Genomic DNA, 21,343 nt, shown 5'->3' on the forward strand with positions numbered 1-21,343 from the left:
ACTTTTAAAATCCCTTTAAATTCTATGAATTATTTCACTATATGATCCTTGAAATATGTATATTTCATGTGTGTGTGTGTGTGTGTGTGTGTGTGTGTGTGTGTAATACAGGTGCCAAGCAAACATGTATCATATGCTGTCAAGTCATCAAGAATAACAGTTTTTACCATTTAACATGCCTCACCTAAAGGATGAGCAGTGAGGAAGGAAGGTCTTGTGGGTAAGCGAGAGGCTTGGGAGTCAGGTGATGTAAAGTTAGAGAACAATGTATACTGCATATTTTAGTATCCTACAAAGCAAAGCAAACGTAAATCTACAGCCCATTCTAATGCAAAAAGTCAATGATGCACACAAAATATTGGACTCAACCCTGCAACCTTTACTCATGTGAGTAGTCCCATTGAAAGCAATTGAACTACTCAGATGCATAAGGGCTGCAGCATTGGGTCCACATATGGTACAAAGAAATGATATAATCCACATTGTTACTGCAGTGCTTCTGAAAATCTATTTAGAACCCAATTGCTTATGTTCCATTCAGTATGTCTGTGTCCCTTCTTGTCTAAATAGCAAACTTGGAATGTAAGTGGAGATTACTTTAATTAAGTTACATTTTAGCTTTTTATTATATGGTTACACACATAAGTAGGGTAATCACTGAATACAAATTTGACATATTTACTGTAGCATGATCCAAGCAATTAGTATTAAAATATTAAGGAAAAGCATCATTTCACTCTTTTAATTTCACTTTATAATTAGGTAGGAATTAGATTTCAAATATATATATATATATATAGTTGTACTTTGTGCAAGGGGGGGCACTGGAAGTATGATTTTAGCTCTGCAAAACTGACAATATATAAAGTATAGTATTTGCATTTTTTATCTTCATATCAATTTTATGCATGTTTTCTAACACTTACTAACATAGAGACCTTGATAAGTGGATTTTATAGTCAGTTAAATAAATATTAGCTTTTTATCCACATACATTGTTACATTTGTCCACTGTACATATGCATTGTGCCATTTTCTTGTTATACCTCCAATTTCTGTTATTTTTCATTGTCACATGAGGATTTTAAAAACATTTAAAATGTTTAGAAAACAGACAACAAACAAAATAGAGAACATTCCTTTGTGCCAAAGAAGAGTTCTCACTGTTATGTTGAAAGTTTTATATACATTAATTATTCTTGTCTACTTTGCATCCAAAAGACTTTCTGTGAAAGATAGAAAATACATACACACACGTGTGTTTGTGTATACATATACTCTTATACTATTTATTTGTGTGTGTGAGTATACACACCCACACACTTATACTACGTGTATGCATATGTGTTTTTCACAGACTATGCTATTAAAATCAATCAGGCCAGATACATTTTTAAATTGATGGGGAAAAATCAACTGACTGAACAACAGTTTCTGTCGTGTGCTATGTTGTATCCGTTAAAATGAAAATAAATGTCATGCAAAGAACCATATTCAACCCTCCCTCCACCAGCAAAAAACAACAACAAACAACCTTTTCAACTCCTGATTTTTAGTCCTCAGGAGTGGAGAGAGACTCAGACAGCAGACAGCATGGTCCCAGCATGCTTTTTGCCTTTTTTTTGTTTGCACATTAGCTGTCAGTTGCAGCCCTGCAGGTAGTAGAACCCAGTGGGAAGAGGGGCGGGACAGAGCGATGCAGCCTGAACTGACAGCAAATTTAAATTACTGAGCCTGCTTTATTTTTCCTCCTTTGTTTTTTTTTTATTATTATTATTATTTCTACTCTGCGACAAACTGAAAAGATTCTAGCACACGTTAATTTAACCACCCTGCTTCTTCTTCTATTTTTTTCCTCCCGTCTGCTTCCAGGATAATTAAAAGAGAAACCTGTAAAGGCAACATTCCTTCAAGCGAGTTGGTGCTGCAACGTGCTGGTGAGACAAATTTAATTTTTTTCCCTTTCCCTGTCTTTTCTTTTCCTTTTCCAGAGCTGAAAGCTTTTGTATATCTAATGCAGTCATAAGTGAGGTTCCCCTGCTGTGGGGGGTTAGAATGTAATGAAAAGGTGTAATTGCTTGATATCTGACCTTATCATATTACTTAAAATGGGTAATAACCGTATTCATGCCTGTCCTCATGAAGCTTTCTCTCTGCTGGGCAAATAGTCAATTCACAGAAGCAATGCTGTGACTGTCGCACTATGACAATGGGGACTAGATTGTTTTTTGGTTACCATTCCACACTCCTGTCGGCGAGAATACTTGAGTTGTTTGGGGTTTTTTAATTGCCTGAAGCATTGATATTAGGGGGGGGGGCTTATAAGTCTTAGGTATCAGTCTGGCTGTTCAGCTGTTTACTAGGCAGACAGGAAGTGCAACAGTGAAACTTTCTACAAATATATATATATATATTCTTCAGCTTGGTCTTACTGGGGTCAGAATATATGGGGTAGGCTGTTAAGTGCTGGAGAAAGTTCTTTCCAGGCATTAGGGTTGATCATCTGTTCCATGAGGGGAGGGGAAAAGTTCAGCTGTCATTTCTTAGCTGTAGTTGGTATCAGTGAAGCTAAAAACTTTTGCACAGAATAGCTATGTTGCCTTTGTTAAAGAATGAGTTTGATTCTGTGGAGAGTTGCAGAATGTGTCAAGGACAATTATTAGATTTGTATTGTGCACTTTCAGATACTCCTGCTTTCTGACCTTATCCATCAGTGCACATAAGAAGCATTTAAAAAAAAAAAGGCAGATCAATTGTTTGTCATATAAGATTTTTGTATGACTTTCAGAGCCTGATCCTGCCAAGTTCTGAGTACCTGCAACCCCTACTAAAGTCCGTAAGGAAGCTGAGGTTGTGGGCTATCTTACAGAAGGCTGCTTAACGCAGCCTCACAGAGGTTTTGGGGGCAGGACTAAATCTGAAACTGAGGCCCCCTTCCAAAAAAACTCCCATGAGGGGAGGCCCAGGGTGGGATTGGAGAATGAGCCCGCACAGCACTTGCCCCACAGGGACAGCTCGTGTTCCCTCAGGCTGGGCCTGGGCCCAGTTTCCCGCTCCACACATTGTGACCTGGTGCATGGGGTCACGGCAACACTCAGGTTTATGGTCGCAATGCCACTCACTCACATTTTGTCATGACTGAGGGGCGGGCGGGACAAACCTGAGTGGCGCCGCAAACCAGTGCTCCCCGGTTGCAACGCCACTCGGTTTCGGTACGGTCTCAAACAGGGGACCACGGGCAAACTGCCCCTCCCCCCCAAAGTGGCCCTGGTGCTCACCACACCCGCCTAAACTTGATCCAGTGGTTCTTTCATTTTCAAATTAATATTATTAATAATGATGTTATATATTAGCTGTTTATGCCCTTAAGGCTGGATCATGGTTACACATTCAAATGAGTAACCCCACTGAAGTCAATGGGGCTAACTGCATGAGTCAGAATTACTCACGTGACTAAATATTTACAGAATTGAGCTTGGCCACCTGGAAGAATGCTTTCTTATGTTTACATAGGCTGAGAATTTCAAAGGAGTAAAAGGGAGTTAGGCTCCCAAATCCCATTGAACTTCAGTGAGATTTAAGCCCCTAACTCTGTTGGGCTCCTTTGAAAACTACAGCCTTAATCAATAAAGTATTGGAGCCATCCATTATTCGCTTTCAAATTAATCAGCTCCATAGTGATACATCAGAGCTCCCCAGTTTTTAAGGTACTTTGCCAAGTCTGCGTTATAACCAAAGGTTCTGGAGACCATGTGAGGCTAAGCAGTGATCAGAGAAGTTAAGCACAAAGTTTCTTTAGCAAACCGGGATAGAGGAGGAGAAGGAGGTGATGGTGGCTGTGCCATATGCTAATTTACATTACTTTGTGTTCTAAGGAATTTTACTTGTGCAGGTGATAGGGTTAAGGTGCATTGGTTGGTGTTAGCAACTCTAAGACAGACACTTCGTTACTGTGCGCATTTCAATCACACTTTAAAACTTTCTTCCTTTAGACTATTTCGCCGTAGAAAATTTACACCGCTCGTGCGAAGAATTGTGGTATTTTGTATGAAGTTAGGTCGCTGTTGCTCCTGTGTCTTATTTCTGCATCCAATAGCCCTGTCCCCCAAAGTGCTAAAGTCCGCAAGGCCCCCAAAAGTCTCATGTTGTCCCCTGTAATCTTAAATTCCCCATCCATTAGAGGAGAAAAGTATTGAATTCAATATTCTTGCTATGGAAATAAATTTGTGTTCACCGAATATAAGCTTCCAATTAGAAGCATATCTAATATAATATGAGTAAGTTGTAGTCTGCTGATATTACACTATACAGTTATAGGCCCGGATTCTGTCTGTTCCAGTGGTGTAAAGGGGATTAAACGATCCCCATAACATACCCTTATTATAGATGGATTCTCCAGGTGGCATAGAACCATCAAGGATCTACACTATCTCCTTCCTTGTTCTTCAAGTGGTTGGTGTGTCATGGAGGGGCCAATGTAACAGCCTATAGGGCCACCATAAATTGCAGCGTGGGTTTGTAAATTGCACCAGGATTAGTAAACGGTAAAGGTGGCTCTTAACCACTATTCCCCAGCACGTTCCAACACAGGAACAGAGCACGGCAGAGTTTGGGCCATAATCTCTAAAAGTGATCCAGATCACTGTACCTTAAAAAAAAAAAAAAAAGTTCTTGATGAAAACATGAACTTCCTCTTTAAATACAGTCATCTAAATAGAACAAATTGTATAATGCTGCAAATTATTTTAATGCTTCCCTATACAAACCCATACAGCTTTAGGAAATATCTAGTTGAATTAAAACTGATCTCTATAAAAACATTTTTTTAACAGATTCCTAGGTGTTAGAGGACCTTTGACCTCTTGCCTAACATAAGCCATAGTCCTTCCTATTAATATCATCGAACACCAGGCTATGAAAAAGCAATCTGTGAGGCTGCAATTGTTAAGATTCTAGAAGAGAAAGAGTGCTGTTATATGTGAAGAACTGTTATCATCACTACAGCTTTAATAAAAATTGTAAAATTGTAAAATTATAGCTTTCACTGTAGAGTCCGGTCATCCATACTGGTAATCAGTCCATAATCCTACTCATTTAGATGCCAGAAAGTATTATACTTTCCCCTCATTAATAAAATATAAAGGACAGCTCACAGTGATGTTATCAAACAGGCTAATTATCAATTATCTTGCAGGAAAAAACAAGCTTAATCCTGCATTCTTCCCACACCTCCAGCTCCCAGCGAAATCAGTGGAAGTTAGAGATGCTCAAGAAATTTAGGATCAGGTCTACTGTAGCCAAATCCCAAACTCACCATGAACTAAACTGATGTGGGATTCTGTCTGTCCAGTTTTGCAGCTCTCCATAAGTATGCCCGTGACTTCACTTAGGCCCTGATCTGACAAAGTACTTAAGCCTGAGTGTAGTCCCATTAAAATCAATGGGACTGTGTATGGGCGTAAGTGCTTTGCTGGTTTGGAACCATGCCAGTATCTCTAACATTGCTGGCCTGCTGGTAGCGGTGAGATTTTTTTCCCATTCTGATGACTTTTGGGGGACCTGGCTCATAATCTTGTATGCTTGGGCTTGGAGGTATTGAGGACCTGCCCTCAACCTGCTGGATGCCTATGGATTTATGGGAGTTCAGGGCCTCTATATTGCCTCTAGTTCCATTTTGCCATGCCTTCTCTTCCCCTGTCCCTAGTGGTAGTGGCCCCCAAAAACTTAAGAGTGGCCTCTAAGGAAGATCCTAGTTCTCCACCGAGCTAGAAGGTGGGGAACACGGTGTGTCCTGCCCACCCTTTCTTCCTCATGGCCTTCCAAGTCACAATCTCTGCACCTATGCAGACCATGGACTGTGGAGCATTCTCTGGTAGGGGGCAGCACCACAGAGCTCGATGGGTAACCTACACCGGCTTGGCTCTCAGTGCCTCTCTAGCAGTGGCTGAGCCATATAGAGAGGTTGATGAGCCTGCTACAGTCTTGGCTAAAGGAGCTAGGTCTTTTAGCTCAGGCAATAGAAGCTCATGCAGATGTCCCACATTCAATTCCTGCCGCTGACAATTCACTTAGGGGGCCAGCATCAGGCCTCGTTCATATTAGCAGAATTAACCCAGTATAGGCATAGTGGTGTCTCTAAATCAGCAGAAATCTCCTGGTCTAGATGCAGGTATATCAGTAAAACTGTACTTATGCTGGTTCAGGGATACTATACTGGTATAAGTACAGTTTACTTGTCCACACTAGGGCTTGTGCTAGCATAGCTATGTCGGTAAAAAATTCACATCCCTACCCAATGTAGCTATAGCAGTATAACCTTGAAGTGTAGGCCAGGTGTTTTGCATACATAAAGGAAGAGTTCATACACTGAGACCCCCTCCATGTGCAGCGGGTGAGTGGGAACCAGTCCCACTCACTGAATTTTTAAGTAAACTGTGATTGAAAAAAAACATGTGCAGAAACAAAAGTTTTCCTAAGGACTTTACCCTTACATTTCTTACACCAGAAATAGGTGGCAGGGTAAGTCCAATGATGATGTTTTTGCGTAAACCAAACTACTGATTCTCGCCTAAATTCTTTGCAGTCACTTCAGAAGGATCATTGCTTGTGTGAAACAAGCAAGTGTTTATTTCCGTCTCAAAGTTTTTCTTTAGCACCCTCCACTGTATTGTGCATGCAGAGAAAAACATCCCAGACTTTAAAATCTGCTGACTTTTCCAATAGGTCTATTTTAATTTTATCTCTTCCATCACACTACTGTACTAATTGGCATCACACATTCACAGCAAAGTCCTGCATGACATTGTTTAACCATAGAGATTACAAAAAAGCTCTGCTTCTCTGGCAGATTCAAGTTGCCACAAAATTGTATTTGTTAATGTTGCTGTGAAAATACATTGCACCTGCCATCTCTTAGCTCCGGGATTTTACATACGGCTAAGAAGAATTTAAGAATGTCTGCAAAATGGGGTTTGGCTGTATCGGCTTAGCTTTAGAGGGAAGAGTGCTCTATAAAATTCTTACCCATAATTGGACACAGCTGACAGCCTTACTTAACTAGTGCTCACGAATGAATGAACAATGAAAATATTCTGCCTCTTCTCACCCCAGAAGAATGGCCATTCCAGATCAGATGCCAGATGTTAACGCTATTGTGAATAGCCTTATTGTAACTGCAGGTGAGACAAACGTGAATCATTTAGGGACATTTGCTAGTCTGCAGATTTAAAAAAATAATCGTGCATGGCATTCTAAAGAAATACATGTATTATTCCACATGCTGCATGGCAACACACAACTATCAAATGTGGGCTATTCTATAGGTGTGTAGTCATGCAATAAATGTTCTATTCGATTGTTGTATTTTTATGCCACAAATTGTACTGGATTCTGCTGGGTGCTGCTTCCGTTGAAGTCATTGACAAAACTCTATTGGCTTCAGTGGTATGAGGACTGGGCCAACTATCCAAAGTTTAGGAACCTAATCAAGCTACCAAAGCTTAGACACAGTGACGAAGTAACTTTTCCTCCCTCTGATTTAGGTCCTGACTTAGGGCTTGATCCAGATCAATAGGAGTTATTTCAATGGGCTGTGGTGTCATTCAAGTAAAAAGCAGCAATAATTGCACAGGCTGTGATCCAGCAAAGCAGAACTAGATGGCAGGATAGTCACATGCTTAACATTATAGCCCGTGAATAGTCCCATTGGCAAGAATGGGAGTACACACATGCTTAAAGTTAAACAAGCATGTAAGCGTTTTTCTGGATCATGGCCATAGCTTCTCATTCCATATCCTCTGTTAAGCAAAATAACTGGTGGAATTCAGAGATGGCTCAAACATAAGCCCTGAGCAGCCATACATTTTGGTGAAGTTTGGACCTATGTCCAGATTTTGTGGCTGGCTTATAATTCTGTAAGCCCCAATTTCAGCAAAACACTCATCTCCATGCTTCAAACTTTAACTTTCACATCAGGGTAATTACTCACATATGTAAAATTAAGCATGGACTTTGCTAGACTGGGGCCAAAAACATCCAAGGATTCCATCACCCCCATAAATTCTGGGGAAGGTAGGATCTGGTGCTGCACTTCTCTGATCAGTCCCACTTCTGGTTGGAGTGTGATTTAAAAACAAAAATCGATGTAATGATCCCAAGCAAATAGGAAAATATTTCCATTTGTAATCAAAAGTACGTAAATGCATCCCCAGTCAGCAAAACACCCGGTGCATCCTTAGTTAGAACATTTTCCAAAAGTTAAGCATGTGCTTACATGCCTTGCTGAATTGGGGCTGTGCTGTATCTTTTGAACTATCCTGCTTTCTTGAAAGTGACCCTTGTGATGATCTGGAGATTTTTCTGTTTCGATCACACTGCATCTGGTGTTTCCCCAAGTTTCATGCTGTCAGAAGTATGAGGGCCAAATTGAAAATACTGCGAGTGTGTAATCTTTTCAGTGCAGACTTTGGTCAATGTGATTGTGTTCAGAGTCGGTGCATGATAGTAATGATGTCCAGGCACGAGGCCAAATCCTAGAACTGCCTCCAAAGATGATATGCTCAAACTCTGCAACAGCAGCACTAATTCCTATTCTGGCCAACAGCAGCTGAATGCGCTGCACATCGTGAGGTTTATTCCTGCCAGGAGTGTGTATGAGCTGCATTAGACCTGTGCATTAGGCCTATAGCTGGATCAGGGAATGTAGTTCATAAATAGGCAGCCTATTCTGCCCCCAAGCCCCACGTCCAGTTCCAGAGTGCCCTTCTGCAGCTCCTACAATAGAGGACCTGTGAAATGGCCTTTCCATGAATTTTTGAGGGGAGCCACAATAGAGGTGGCCAAGTTCCACTTCACACTCCTCCAGCTGGCCACAATTTTTCTGACAGGCACTTATGTGCAGCGCCTGGAAGAATTTGGCCTATTGTGCCCATATTCATCATTCATGTGACACCAGTGAAGTTATATCCTTCAGAGCTCCTGCCAGGGCAGCGAGCCGCAAACATAGGCTGGTGCTTAAAGCATCAGTGGAGATCTCTATTACCAGATGAATAAAAACACAGATGCACAATGTATTAAAGCAAGCAGTAAATGTGTCTAGAAATAAGTTTATACCCCATGTCCAACAACGATGAGTCAAAAGGTAAGTATGTGTTATTAGTGTGCATTCCAGCTCGGTTACATGAGGGCATGATCCAAGTGTCATTCAAATCAATGGGGGCCTTACCTAAGGGCCCAACCCCGCTTCACTGTGGGTTGGACTCGGGCCCTAGGAGTGGCCAGATCTTCAGCTGCTGTAAATCAGCAATGCTTTATTGAGCTCAGTGATCATCAGCTGAGGATGTGGGATAGGGTGTATGTTTGAATGGCTGGTCAATATTAGATCTGGCTGAATAGTATTTGTTGAGGGCCAGATTATTAGATTTTAAAGACAGAAGAGACTATTATGATAATAGTCTGACTTTCTCCATAACACACACCATAGAATTTCACCCAGTAATTCCTGCATGAAGCCCATAACTTATGGCTGAGCTGGAACATATATTTTAGAAAGACATCCAGTCTTGATTTAAAGACTTTAGATGGTGGAGAGTCCACCACATCCTTTACTCACATAAAGTAGCACCTTATTCCACAAGTAGTCTTGTGGAGTGAAGCACTAGTAAATGTGAATGAGGGATCAGGATCAGACCCGGAATAATATCTCAGATTGATATTATTTTAGTGATTCTCTCAGATCTATTTAGTGACCCAGAGTGATCCGGACATTGTCTCTATATCAGAAAATCCCAGTTTGCCCTAATAAATCTGTTTCCTAGAAAGTAGGAAATATTTTGATATTGCTATCTCCCCCTTTCTTTGGACAACATCCTCATTTCTGCTGGCTTCTGGTCTGTTAAACTATAAAGCATCTTCCTCTAGGAAGTCATAGAAGTCCCATTGCTTGAGACATTTATTCAGGCAAATATTCAGTATTGCTCATATCCTTCATTGGCAAGGTGATGGACCAGGTAAGGCAATGGATCTCTCTGATACATAAAGACCACCTGAGCACCATCCAAAAGTTGAACCAAACTTTCTCATTTTTTTAATGGTGGGATAACATGCTTTTGCTCTGTATTTCCTGAGTTTGGCTGGCTGTAACAGTGAAAATACAGAGGCTATTCTCACTATACATCCAACCGGGTTCAAACTTCAGAGTACTAAAAACTTCTTGTAAGTCTCTCTCAAGACTTCTGGTTTCACAGAATCGTAGGAAGTAGAGATGGAAAAAAAATCTGCGAGGTTAGCTACTGTCGCCCATCATCCATCCGTACAGTAACAATCCTGGTAATGGCTACTAATGGCTTATTTGGTCTATATTTGTGTTTATCCATGTGTTTCTCATAACACGAGAATGGGGGACATTCAATGGCATCGAAAGTGAGCAAATTTAAAATTGATTAAAACAAATAATTTTCACATAATTCATATTTAATCTGTGGGACTCAACCCTGGGAGTTCAGCAGAATTAAAAAAAAAAAAAAAAAAAAAAAAACCAAGATTGATTCACTGACTTCTAATTTATAGTCAAGCATGGTCTACTGAACAGAAGGCTGAGAGCTAGGAATGAGTATAGATCTAGGCTTTCACACTGAGTCCTTCTGTGCACTTGGATAAGACACTTACACTTTCTACCTCAGTTTTCTCCTCTGTAAAATGGAAATGAGAATGCCTACTTATCTACCTCCACAGGATATGTGAGAAATAATCATAGAATCATAGAAGATTAGGGTTGGAAGAGACCTCAGGAGGTCATCTAGGCCAACCCCCTGCTCAAAGCAGGACCAACCCAAACTAAATAAGCCCAGTTCCCTCAGCCTCTTCTCATAAGTCATGTGCTCCAGCCCCCTGATAATTTTCGTTGCCCTCCGCTGGACACTCTACAATTTGTCCACAGACTTTCTGTAGTAGGGGGTCCAAAACTGGATGCAATACTCCAGATGTGGCCTCACCATCGCCGAATAGAGGGGAATAATCACTTCCCTTGATCTGCTGGCAACACTCCTACTAATGCAGCCCAATATGCCATTAGCCTCCTTGACAACAAGGACACACCACTGACTTATATACAGCTTCTTGTCCACTGTAATCCCCAGGTCCTTTTCTGCAGAACTGCCACTTCAGTCGGTCCCCAGCCTGTAGCAGTGCATGGTATTCTTCTGTCTTAAGTGCAGGACTCTGCACTTGTCTTTGTTGAACCTCATCAGATTTCTTTTAGCCCAATCCTCCGATTTGTCTAGGTCACCCTGGACCCTATCCCTACCTTCCAGCATATCTACCTCTCCCCCCAGCTTAGTGTCATCTGCGAACTTGCTGAGGGTGCAAGTTCTGTCATCTGTCACTAGGTTGCCTCCCCCATTCAGTAACGGTCCCACACTTTCCCTGACTACCTTCTTCTTGTTGCTAACATCCTGTAGAAACCCTTCTTACCCTTCACATCCCTTGCTAGCTGCAACTCCAATTGTGCTTGGTCTTCCTGATTACATCCCTGCATGCTCAAGCAATATCTTTATACTCCTCCCTAGTCGTCTGTCCAAGTTTCCACTTCTTGTAAGCTTCCTTTTTGTATTTAAGCTCACTGAATATTTCTCTCCTAAGCCAAGTTGGTCGCCTACCATATTTATTATTCTTTCTGCACATAGGGATGGTTTATTCCTGCGCCCGCAATAAGGCTTCTTTACATTACAGCCAGCTCTCCTGGACTCCTTTTCCCCTCATATTAGCCTCCCAGGGGATCCTGCCCATCAGTTCCCTGAAGGAGTCAAAGTCCAGGGTCTGTATTCTAATTAATATTTGTAAAGTGTTTTGAAGATGAAAAGCACGGTATAACCACAAAGTATTGTTAATGTGCCATCATAAGCAATTATTAATCAACCTCAATGGTTGCATTCTTCTAATAGCTGTGGGCAGTTATTGTGTCCATGATCCTGCAAGCTTTTCTGTGTTGGCAAACCCCAGTGGGTTTCACATGGGTGCCTGGCTGCTCCCACACAGAACAGCTTGCGGGATTGGGGCCTTCACTGTTGTTGGAAGAGAGTTTGAAATAAGCCTGCTGAAGTTCTTATGTGAGCTTTTAATCATTAGTTTCATCCCTGGCCAGTACGCTTGGAAGTTTAAAAGAGGTCAGGGGGCATAGTTAGAAATTTATGAGAGCAAAGATAACGGATTAAATTTTTAAAATTGAATGTCCCAAGTTATGCATGCCTGACCTATACAAACAGGAACTCCAATGTATGTGCATGAACCCAGCCTTTTTTCAAGTAAATCCTCATATGCATGGGCAATTTGGGTTTGGAACGCATTCATCAGTCTGTGCATATGCAAAAAACATGTGAACATGTGACTTTTGAAAACTCAGCCCAGAGTACTTTAAAAACAATTGGATCTGCCCTCTTGACATCTTGATTCAGCCTTTTTAAAAAAAAATTGCGAGACTAAATATTCCATTACTTCCAGAATCCCTCAAAAATGATTATTAACTAGTCAATAGATCTGCTTATCTGAAGTAATAGTGGCTCAGGTCTCATTGCATATGCAGGAGGTCCAATTTAGGGGAAAGTTATTTCTGGCAATGCAGTAGTCAGAATCATGAATGCACATTGGCTTTATTTTAAATACTGCTTTATTTTTTGTTTTTTCTGAGCGGATCTGGCAGTTCATGTTCTCACATTATTTTAGCAAATGAACACTGCAGACCTACTATTAAGGAATGCATTGATGAAAATGTTGGGCCCTCAGAAGCTTCCTCCGTATCCCCCACTTCTCTCTTTTGGCTCTTCCTCCTTCGCTCCTCCAAAGTTGATGTTTCCTCTCAGCACTGTTCTCCAGCCAGATTCTTTCTTGAAAGTCTCTTCTGCCAGCTGGACCCTTTATTTTTTCCCCTCCTAAGGGACAAATCTGCTACTAGTGTAAATGGATCCATTTACACATGTAGAGAATTTACCTCTATGATACTCTATTAGGCCTCATGCAGTTTAAAATCATTCAGTGTTGCTTCCGGTACATCTTTTAGACTGTAAAACACTCTTCCTCTCCTATGGAGGATAGTCTTGTCACAAGAGCTGAGTGGGAAATGGTTTCTCCTTCTGGTGAAAATGTTTGAGATTTCAAAAACGTCTCTGTTCCACATTGTGATGAAACCAAGATTTACCAAAAAAAATCTTGAAAAAGAGAGACACCCCCCCCACCCCGAATAATTGACAGCCTGGTGATTAGGGTCTTCACCTGGAATGTGGGACACCCAGCTTCAAATCACTGCTCTATCTGATTTAGAGAAGGGACTTGAGCCCAGGCCTTCCACATCCCTGGTAAGTGTTCTAATCACTGGACCAGAGAGTCAGTCTTTCTGGCCCCATTAATACATAATTATCTGTAGAAAGTGGAACAACTCCAACAGGAGAGACCCACCCAAGAGCATCCTGTAGCCTGCTGCTCAATTTCAATGAACTGGCATTTTGTGTTGGAAAAAATTGTTCCATCAAAAAATTCTCAATCGACTTGGCTCTCAAGCCAAAACTAGAGCTGAAAAAGCAGTAGAAACGCTCATTATGGGACAATCTTGCATTGGCCGGTTGATACATTATAGTATCTAACAGGAGTTTTCCATCTTCATCTTCTGTGATCAAGTACAAGTATAAATTAGTACCATTTTGATAGTGACCTCTTCAGCTTATCTCAGTACAGACTTCTTCAGGATCCCAGATAGTGTGGATCGCTTATTCCAGGTTTCTCTTTGAAGAAGAAATCTGCTGATGCGTCAGATTAAATGAGTTACTCATGATAAATTGTGCTTCATGGCTCTATATAGCACTGAAAATTATGCATTTTACACTATCTTGTAAAATAACCATTTATCTAAGTAAACATATTGATTGCTTTCAGCTTCATATGAAAACTATCCTGGGTTGTGAATCTTAATTTAGCGAGCTGTTGACAGACAGGAAAGAAAAAGAGGCGACTAACAATGATTGAGAAGAATCAGTTACTTAAATGTCAATAGGGCGAGTCTAAAAAATGAGCTCAAAGTAACAGACCAATTTGTTCTCAAGTGTCCAGTTTGAGATACAGACTTGGTAATTTTACCACCTTTTCCCACTTGAAATGCAGCTTTCAGCCTCTAAGGCAAACTGCCTGGTGATGTGCTAATCTAATATCAACCCAACTGTTGCACAGATTAAAAAGTATATTTACAGAAGGAGTGATGTCCAGTGATTAGACCAAAGGTGAGGAACTGGGGGTCAGCTTTCATGGATCATATTCCTAGTCTTCCCACTGACTTGCTGTGGGAACATGGGCAAGACATTTTGTCCTTGACGTACTTGACTTTGTCCATCTGTAATATGAGGATGGAATTACAGGGCTATATTCTTTGCTGGGGTAACTCTATTGAGGTCACTTTGATGCTCAGACCCCAGATCCTTCAACAATCTGGCTCACTTACTTTACCCAGATTACAGGAGTTTGATGAGTCATAAAGTGGGGTGTGATTTGTGCCCAGCTGTGGACAGGGATGAGGGCAAAATGAACTTTCCCTGTCCTGTCCCTCCCCCAGCCTCTTGATCCATCTCAGTGGAGAACCCGCCTCTCCACTGGTTAGTGCGTACTGCATGCATTTAAAAGATAACAAAGCTGCCACGCCATTGTATATGCCCCTAGCCAAAGTGTAGCCCCTCTGCACCCTCTTCTAGCTAAGCACTGACACCACACTCATTTGCCCTCATATCTGTGACACAGGGCAAGATCTCTGGAACTTTTCCAAGCCCACACTGAGGGGCTTGATTTAAAGCCACCATCCATCTGTCTCTTAATATTTGAAACGAATAATCTCAAAAAGACAATTTCAAAGGACAACGTCAAAGCAAATTATTATTATCCTATATATTCCTGCTACCCCAAAGGTTTATTCTTCAAAAAATGAAGGAAATGTCATTGTCCTATACGCAGTGTAACATAATTCACCATGGAGCAAAACATTGTAACTTGATACACATCTGGGCAGTGATTGAAATAATAACAGGCTCTTTAATTACTAAATGACAGTGGAGAAATAACATATTATATCCACATTTATAACAAATTAATCCATCATGATTAAAGATCTCACAATGAATACCAAATGAATTAATACATGATTGGCCTTTATAAGCATAAGCCTTTAAAATTATGCAGTATTCCATGAACACTGACAGTCCCACAGAAGAAAGTTGCATTGAGAAAATCTGTCTGTTGTATCAAAGAGTTTCCAACTTTATTTAACAGTTTGTGTGGAAGACCTCTTTTATCAGACTATTGCTTTTAAAAAAATATTAGATAGCTTTCTAACACATCAGAAAAAAAAATCCCTAATTCCTCAAACACACAATGTATAGGGGGAGTATTACCATGATATGACTAATTTTTTGGAAGACATCTGTCATTTTCAACTGTTGTAAGCACATGTTGTTTAGTAAGTAAATTTAATTAAAATGGATTTCTCATTTAAAAAAAGAAAAAAGGGCTTTTTGATATCCCTTGAGTGTAGTTTGTTTAATATGTCTACTTTGATTGAGTTGTCAAATTTTCTGAACCTAAAATATCCAAAATTCAATCCAAAATCCACCCTTCTTCTATATACCATCTTCTCATCCAATTGTATTCTGTGGTGGTGGTTGTTTATTGTTTGTATTATGGTGATATGTAGAGTCTCCAGTTGAGATCAGGTCGCAGCGTGCTGGGTGCTATGCAGATTATAATCAAAACAACCCTTGCCCCAATGAGTTTACAATCTAAATAGACAAAAGAGACAGAAGATGGGAGGGAAAACAGAGACATGGAGAGATGAAAGGAATTTCCTTAGGTCGCACAGCAAGTCAGTGGCAGCTCTCCTGATTCCCAGTCTAGTGCTGTATCCACTAGACCACACTACCCTCCAAGCTTGAGCCTACATTTAGTCAACAGAAACATTCCCACTGATTTCTATGGTGAAGAATTAAGGCTTCTATGCTCAGGACTCAATCCTACAACTACTGGGAGTGTGAAACTCTCATTGTAGATAACAGTAGCTTCATGCATGGAAGGCTTTATTAGTACTAGTTACATCCTGGTAACGTGCTCGGTGCTGTACAAAATGCAAAATATAGACAGCTCCTACTTCAAAGAGCTCACAATATAGTATGAGCTGGCAGAACCTTGTTATGGGTTGAGTTAAAACCACCACCTAAGACAAAAAGAGTGTGTGAACCCAGCCAGGAGCTTTTGACTGAATGGTGTTCTGTGTAAGGGGGTATGTTTGTGGGAAGGCAGACCAGAAAAACTGAGAGACAAAGACAGTCCAAAGGATCAGAGGCAAGCCTGGTGCCTGACCATGGATGGAATTTGGACCCAGGATTTTGCACAGTCTTTGTAAACAAACAAAACTGCAGGAAAGAAAATACCAGACTCCCTCAATTTCTACTTCCAGCTGGAACATCCTCAGGGCCCCAAAATTTGACTAGCTGCTCAGGCCAAAAGAGGTAACAATATAAGCAAGAAGAATAGAGATCTAAGACCAGGCCTTTTATTTGTAATAAGCTACTTGCTATAACATTAACATGGGTCCTATAAACATGAAACTATTTATACACAACTTCCTTAACTATAGTACATGAAAGGTCAGATTCTTATCTTAGTTATTAGGATGACCAGATGTCCCAATAAAATCAGAACTGTCCCGATATTTAACTCTCTGTCCCACATCCCGACCGATGTATGTTCGGGACACCATTTGACAAGCTTCTGGTTGGTGCAGGGCTGGCAGGCTCCCTACCCAGCCGGCTCTGTGCAGCTCCCAGGCAGTGGCAACATCTCCCTTTGGGTCCCAGGTGCAGGGATGGCCAGGGGGCTCTGCAAGCTGCCCCCGCCTAGAGAACTGCAGCCAATGGGAGCTGTGGGGGCGGTGCCTGTAGGCAAGGCAGCACGTGGAGCCACCTAGCCACGCCTCTGCCTAGGACCCAGAGGGAGATGTTGCTGCTTCTGGGGAGCCACCTGAGGTAAGCACCATCTGGAGCCCGCACTGCAGACCCCTTTCTGCACCCCAATCCTCTGCCCCAGCTCTAAGACCCCCCCTTGTAGCGGAGGCTGGAGCTGGGGCCATGCGCCCCCCGACCTGTGGCATGTGGCGGGAGCTGAAGCCGGGGCCATGTGCCGCTGACCTGTGGCATGGGATGGCATCTGGAGCTGGGGCCGTGCGCCCCTGTCCTGTGGCTTGCGGCTGGAGTCGGAAAACAGACAGAGACAAGAAGAGACAGTAACCTCTGTGCCAGGACATGGTACTAATGGATATGGAGTAGTTGTCCCATCTGCCAATACATACTGGGGGGGTCACCAGCAAAAAAAAAAAAAAAAAAAAAAGAGGCTAACATCTCATAAAGGGAATTTTGTCTAAGGAAAGTCTGCAGGATCAGACAAGCTCTGAGTCTGAAGAGCTTCTGAGAGAGTATAAACAATCTTGCAATTAATGGAGACATTTCTCCCACTAGCACAAATAGGTTGCTGTCTTCTAAATTAAAAACAGTTCCGCCTTAGGAAGAATTGCCAAAGAATTTGTACATTAGACGTCTCAGGAGATGCAGCTTTTGCACATTGCCTTCGCTGGGGAGGAGTACATGCTTATCCTTCAGGAAGTGTCATCTGCCAATTATGACAGCTACATATTTGTATTCATTTATGAATTCACAACTTACAACTGTGGCTAGTTAACTCTACAGTTCCTTGGAAAAATCCTTGGACTATGGGTTTGCATAATAGTAAAACTTTCAAGAACAGCTTTTTCTCTTTGTTTTATTTTTATTTTGCACCCCACTGATTTGTACACGAGTACTTTAAAACTGGACCGAGTGGTCATTATTCTAACTGCTGTGCATGCAGAAATATATATTCAGCATAAATTAACGCGCTGCACTCGCCTGAGGTGACAACGGTACTGACTGTGCCATACACGGCATTGTGCTAATATTCTCTACCCAAATTGTGCCTGGCCCTTTTACAGGGGTGCCAGTGTAGTCCTATGTAGAGTAGGAAAGATGGTCAACATTACTGGAAAGGGCACTGTACTGGTACTCCAGAGACCTCAATTTAACTCCTGATTCCCACACAGACTTCCTGTGTGAACCAGGGTAAATCACTTAATCCAGTGGTGGGCAACCTGCGGTCCATCAGGGTAATCCGCTGGTGGGCCGGCAGACAGTTTGTTTACATTTGCACGGCCACCCGTAGCTCCCAGTGGCCGCGGTTCACTGTTGCCGGCCAATGGGAGCTGTGGGAAGCGGTGGCCAGCACATCCCTGCATCCCGTGCCACATCCCAGAGCTCCCATTGGCCGGCAACAGCGAACCGCAGCCACTGGGAGCTCCAGGTGGCCGTGCAAATGTAAACAAACTGTCTGGCAGCCTGCCAGCAAGCCGCAGGTTACCCACCACCGACTTAATCTATCTTGTGTTTCAGCTCCACATCTCTAAAATGGGGCTAATTCTTCCTTATTTCACAGGGCTGTTGTAAAAGTAAAAATCATTAATGGCTGTGAGTTGCTCAGATGCTATCTATGGTGATGAGGGGGTATCAATCTGTGTTACGTGTTGCCCGTAATTGAACTACAGAAGAGATGAGTCTTCTCCAAGCTAAGGCTATTAGCTGCAGAGGGTTGAGGAATTGGGTTCAATCTGTGGGTAGTGCTGGTGTTGTTTTATCAACTTTCTTGTAAAACAGCAATCTTGGCTCAGTGTGTTTTATAATAAAAAGCACAGCATAAAGGGAGGGGCTGTCTGGCATTTGAGACACAAATGAGATGGAATGCTGGCTTCCTAAAGATCCCCTGACTTGCTTACTTGATCCAGTAAAGGATCTCCATTTTAAACAGAATGACCAATTAATTTCTTTTTTACTGTTAGCAGCTCAACTTTCTGTTGCACATTATTGAAAAAAATTGTGGTACAGTAAAATATGGACTAGCCTTGCAGTGGAAAAGCTTTTTACACCAGGTACATACACAAGAGAAGTGCCAAAAAGAAGATAAGTATTTAGAAATATGGCCACCCGTTCTAGCATACTCAGAGGAGGAGGAGGATTCCCCAGCCAACGAGACAGAATTTTTAGCGAGATTCCTTGGGTTAATAGAAAGAGAGAGAGAGAGAGAGAGAGCAATCTACAAAAATACCATGTGAAATGGAGAAATAGGTGACCAAATTCAGATTTCAGTTATGCCACATTAATTTTGGAGTAAGTCAACTTCATTTACCCATGTGCATGGTACACAAATTGCCTAAGGAGGTTGTGGAATCTCCATCTCTGGAGATATTTAAGAGTAGGTTAGATAAATGTCTATCAGGGATGGTCTAGACAGTATTTGGTCCTGCCATGCAGGCCGGGGACTGGACTCGATGACCTCTCGAGGTCCCTTCCAGTCCTAAAATCTATGAATCTATGAATCTATGGTGAGATTGGAATTCAGACTAAGGAGGGATAATGCCAGTGGATTTTTGTTCTCTCTTGTCTTATGGTGATTTTAGAGTGTCTTAAAGTATTAAAATTGATGGTCCTTTGGAGCGGGGAAGGCTGAGAACAGATAGCAGCAGTCGAGAAGGAGATCCAGTGATGGAGTCACCCCTCAAGGCGAGTGAAATTCCAAAAGCCAAGGCAGCACCATTGCTCAGTGTGCAAGTGTAGTAAAGGGAGGTTTCTGAGGAGGAAAGGCGGTTACAAGAACAGATCATATTAATCTTCTACTTCAAACTCTGCTCATTAATCTCCCAGGAATAAACTCCATTTTGCCATCATTTTCCTAAGTCCTCCAGTTGCTTCACATTAAAGGGTCTCTTTCCCTTGCTTCCAGTTGTCTCAGCCCACTGTACTAGCATAGGATCAGACACCTCATATCCCTGGTCAAATCACTTGGTTGTAGCTACCTGGCTAGTCAACCTAATTCCATCTTCCTTCTGCCTCTGAGTGAACATGTCCATTTATCATGGGTTGACCCCACCTGACTAAAGGGCGTTAGCTAACAGAGATAACTTAGGTAAGTTGTATGCTGCCTAGCTAGACACTGTGTGTATGTGTGAATTTGCATTGGCAGTGCAGAAATAGAAGTGGATTCTATGGCTGAAAGTGTACAAAAAAACCCCACTGAAAAGATAAGGGTTTGACTTGACTTCCCTCAGAAAAAGAAACTCAGTATTAGAACTTAAACGGCAACTTGAACTCCACAGGCTGCAAGTAAAGAATTGCAGCAAGTGCTGCTTAAGACTGAAGCTCATGCACTGTCCAAACAGCCTGGCAACACCTCAGTAAAGCGTACTGAGTCATTACGTTTCAGTTCACTTCGGAGTTTCCTTGTTTTGGTGGATTGCAAATATTCAGTATATTGTGCTTTTATGATATTCAGTTATTTTAAAAGAGTACAGACTCTAAGCAGATAGGACTTAGACTCAGTGGAATCATTTTTCTTCACTGGGTAGAAGTAGTAGTACTGTCACAACAGCAAAATCATATTACAAGGAGTAAATATATTGATCACTTACTTACTGGAACTAGCACGTAGAGAATATCTAACCTATTCTCTGCAGACTGCACTGGCTCCCAGTTTGTTTTTGGATGTAATTAACGGTGCTAGTTTTGATTCATAAAGCCATATAATGGTTTGAGTGCTTAGAGTGCTTCTCTTCCTATGTCCTGCCAAAGGGATCAACTGGGTCCCTTCTACTAACGGGCCCCGCTGAATGCTGAGGTATCGCAGGCCCTCAGTTACAGAATGTACCTCTGCTGGCCTGACACCTCGAGTCATTTAGAAAACAATGCAAGGCTTGTCTATTGATTCAGACTTTCGCCTGGGGGGTGAGTGTAAGCTGGGTAGAAACCATAACTAGAAACGTTCATTTCCTGACATTTGCCAATTTGTTTGGAATCGTGGCTGTGTATCCTCTGTATGTTGTCAGAAGTCTGTACCATGGCTGGTTTTTTTTTTTCCCCTACATAAAATGAACCTGACAGGGCCTTTCACCTTTTCAGTTGTTATCTCAGGTTCAGCTCTGGTTAGCAGTGACCAGTTGTTACCCAGTAGAGCCGTTCTTCAGGGGACTAAGTGAAATGATTTGGTGCACTGAGTTAAGTTCTCATCACAAAACCACCTTCACAATTGGCACAAATTGGCAGTCTAAGTGGAAGGGCCAATGTTTGAATGCAGCAAGAAGACTTTGTCTTCACTCAAGCAGTCAGGGTAGTAATATATTGGCAGGGCACTTTGGGGAACCTTGCAGCACTTCTGTCAATTTTGTCCCTGGTTTTTTTCGGGGGGGACG

General features: G+C 41.9%; 1 protein-coding gene across 1 annotated transcript in view; it reads left to right on the plus strand.

Annotated features, from left to right (window-relative positions):
- The first annotated feature begins 1,723 nt into the window (after positions 1-1,723).
- Positions 1,724-21,343, plus strand: part of CELF2 (CUGBP Elav-like family member 2) — a 673,014-nt gene continuing 653,394 nt past the window's right edge. Inside the window, exon 1 of the mRNA XM_034764756.1 lies at positions 1,724-1,937. The gene's annotated coding sequence lies outside the window, so the exon portion shown is untranslated. The remainder of the gene's footprint in view (positions 1,938-21,343) is intronic.

This window comes from Trachemys scripta, chromosome 1 (assembly GCF_013100865.1).
Source record: "Trachemys scripta elegans isolate TJP31775 chromosome 1, CAS_Tse_1.0, whole genome shotgun sequence".
In the NCBI taxonomy this organism is placed as follows: Eukaryota; Metazoa; Chordata; order Testudines; family Emydidae; genus Trachemys; species Trachemys scripta.